This window comes from Acinonyx jubatus, chromosome A3 (assembly GCF_027475565.1).
Source record: "Acinonyx jubatus isolate Ajub_Pintada_27869175 chromosome A3, VMU_Ajub_asm_v1.0, whole genome shotgun sequence".
NCBI lineage: Eukaryota > Metazoa > Chordata > Mammalia > Carnivora > Felidae > Acinonyx > Acinonyx jubatus.
The window spans coordinates 125780326-125784142 of NC_069388.1; positions in this window are offsets into that span (position 1 = coordinate 125780326).

Genomic DNA, 3817 nt, shown 5'->3' on the forward strand with positions numbered 1-3817 from the left:
AGTAGGTACTCGGTATTTATTGAGTGCATGTTGAATCAATGGATGGATGGATGGATGGATGGATGGTTGGTTGTGGAGGCCTAAGATCTTGGCAGTTCTTGAAACGCCAAACTAAAAAGCCTGGACTCATTCTGGAGGTAATGGGAGCTACCGAAGATTTCCTATAGGAGACCGTGGGAATGATAACTGGATTTAAGAAGGCAAATCAGCCAGTATGCAGGAGACGCAAAAAGAAGGGTCTGGCAGCAGGACGCTATGTTTTCACTCTTGTACTGACAAACTGTAACTGTAGTTCTCACAAGCATCCCGTGATAATGAGTTGAAAATGATGTACAAAGAGACAACTGAAAGATCTCATCAGTGGTTACAGAATTTTTTACCTGGGACCAAAGGTGTCTCAACATTTTTTGTTCTCCACTTAAAAATTGGCTGTGGTGCAACCAAGTCTTCCTGAACCAGGGGTTACTGGGTTCCGGTCGCTCGTAGGGGAGAAGGATGAACAGGAGGAGGGACAGGGAGGACCACCGGCGAGGCGGGCACTCAGGGTTGTCTGGGCACGTCACACCCCACATCATTTAGTCTCCAGAGCAGCTGCATCTTCCTTCAGTCCCTTCCCTCGAACACCACGGCGGGGGCTGGCCAGTGACTGAGAGAGTGGGTGCAGGAACCAGGTGACCTGGGTACATATCTTGACTTTGTCACTTACTGCATAAGCCTGGATGAGCTCCTGAACATCCATTGGCCAGTTCTTGGAGCCAGTTCATGGGCTGGTCATGCCTGTGTCTTCCCAAGTCGCTGCCCACCAATGTCACACTGGGACCTCGAAAGTGGGCGCGGTAGGCATACGGACGTCACGGAAATTGGCAAATGCTACAGATGGGAGCTTGTTTTCCTTTTGAAACAATTTTTTAATGTTTACTTTTTAGAGAGAGCGCGTCCGAGCGGAGAGCAGAGAGAGACATCCGAAGCAGGCTCTGCACCGTCAGCGCAAAGCCCGACACCAGCCTCAAACTCAGGAACCGTGAGATCGTGACCAGAGCCGAAGTCGGGATGCTCAACCGACTGAGCCCCCCAGGCGCCCCAAGGGCTTGTTTTTACTTTTATGTCTTTCCCAGAGATCAGTTGTTGACATTTACAGCCCACCGTCCTCTCCGCTCGAGGTGTCCATAAGAACAACAACACTGTGGTCCCCGTAGGGTTATTATAATTAAATTAATTGATGTGAATAAAAAGCTTACAGCAGTGCCTGGCACACAGTGAGTGTTCGGTCAATATTAGGTGTTATCATCCCGGGCGTGTGTGTCCTTGAGCCCAAGAAGAGAAGGACTTCTGTATGCACCCCCCCCCCAAGGGGGCTGGTTATTCAGCTCTGCCCCACCGCCCAGCACCAAGCCCAACGCCTCGCACGCAGTAGGTGCTCAGCGAGGGTGGGCAGGGCCGAAGTCCCCCCTCAGAGCGGCCTGCGGGGCCCCGGCATCGGCGTTGGTCTCTGAGGCCGCGCTTCGTTAATTAACAGACCCGGCCTAACTTTGACTCCGTGGCCTGATCCTCTCCTGCCTCTCCTTCTTTCTTTCAACTCCAGTTCCTTAACAAATCCTTCTTTTCAGGAACGGGAAGCTGATCTGTTCTGGGGACGTGCCAGGGGAGCGGTGCGCGCTGGCACCACCAGCGGCTGTCATTCTCAAGAGACAATGGGATCGGGGCGCCAACGGGGAGAGTTCTCCACGCAGCGTTTCCCTGCTTAATCCGCTCTTGTGGCTGGCACACAGTCAGCAAAGGAAAGGAACCAAATTACCCGGGCGGCTTTGGCAGGCTGCAGCACTGTCAGGAGGCCAGAAGTTAATTCCCTCGTCTTCCCCCGTGCCACCAGCTCAGGGGGCAGGTCTGGCGAGGCTGGCTTTCCGCGTGAGTCTGTCAGGTGGCGGGAAGGGGAGAGAAGAGGAGAGCAGAGGGTGGGCTAGTCACGAGTGTGGCTCCGCAGACAGGCGGACGGACAGATGTCCCGCTCTAGTCCCGACCCCACCCCAAGCCTCAGCACCAGGTTCTGTCTGATGCACGCGGGGAAGGAGGATGGCCCAGCGCCTGCGGCCCCCACGTGGAAATGGGGGTGATCTTAGCCACGGGGGGACCAGGGTGCGGGGCCCTCTGACAGAGCTCTCGACAGCTCAGCCTGGCACCAGGAGAAGCTGCCGTGGGGCCGGGGTGCCCCACGTCGCCGGTGGAGGAAGGGGAAGGACTGAACACCAGCCTGCCCTGCCGCAAACACCCCCACCGGCTGCAGCTCGGGTGGGGGTGGGGCCAGGGAGGAAGCCTCTTTCAGAACGTGAAACACCACACAAGAGATTTAAACCTTTCTTAATCATGCGATAAGAGATATATGTTATATCATATCCCACTGTAGATCCAGATGCACAGAAGCTTACTGAAATAACTCAGACCCTACCATGTGCAACACACTCTATTTTCTACTCTATTCTCTACTCTTCCATATTTTCCAACACAGCTCTTGACTTGCCAAGCTGACATCGGGACTCACTAACAAGCCACAACCATTGTTTGGAAAACACCTTGCTGCCTGCCCGGGGTTCACCTTCCGTGGAAGGAGCCACCACGTACCCCACTTGGTCCTGCTTTCCCTCTGAATGCCAGACTACGTCTTGGTGGTAATGGCGTGGGGCTTTACAAATCCAAAGGGGACGCTTCACATCGGATTCCCCAGAGGATAACCTAAGGGTTCCACTGAGGTCGAGTGCAGTGGAGAGATCTGGGGGCAGGGGGTGTGAGGCCATCCCAGGTGAGAGAGGATGAGGCCATCCAGGGCCCGAGAGAGATCAACGGGGCTCGTATCATCCCCAGAAGCATGCTTCTATCCTGGGCCACAGGGATCCACATGCAGCAGGGAGCAGACCTTGAGCCCCATGGGTCTCCTTCGGCCCCAGCAAGTTGCCTGTCATCCGGGGCAGGTGTCCCAGCTCACGGGTGTGCATGTGTCATGGGATCAGGGCAGCCCCTGGGCAGAAGAGCCCAACCCTGGGAAGGGTCAGATCGGACTTGCCTCAGGGCTTAGCCACAGTGAGCGAGGCTCCCAGCTGCCCGAAGGGTCCCCTCCGAACTGTGCAGGAGGAGCTCAGAGCATCCCATTTACCACCCCAGCACCAAAAACGCAAACCTGTGGCATTCCCCTTAGGACAGAAGACACACGATGCGGGACGAGCCACTCCAGCCACGTAAGCTTGGGGACACCAGCTTTCCTCTTGGAGGCTCAGTCTACTCGCCTTCAAATGGGCAGACTGGATCAGCCCTGTCACGTGAGCAGCAGATGTTGACGTGCTTGGTAAACTGTGGCTCTCTACGCAATTTATAATCGGGGTCGTGACGAGATACCAGACATTGTTCTGATTCTCTTTTTCCCCTCATCACCCCCATCAATATTCTGATGTAGCTGAGGCCCGGAGAGGGTACATAAATCACCCACGATCACCAAGCCCACAAACAGCAGGGCTGGGAAGCCGGACTCGGCACCACGGGTCCCCCCGCTGCTGCACCGTCCCCCGGCTCGTCTGTCTGCCCTGCGCACCTTGCGTTACAGCTCTTGTCACCATGTGTGCGTCCTGCCCGAGGCCGAAAACCTTAAGGACAATGTCTCATTCATCTTCAAGAAGTAGTAGGGGAAGCACAGAGCGTGAGGGCCACTGGCATTTGGTAAATGCCACTGAATTCTTAATGTGCCACTGAATGGCTTATTCAAAACGAATGATTGTTGTGCTCAGAGATAGGAAGTCTCTTACCGATTTCCCCATTTCTCTGGACTTGCTCC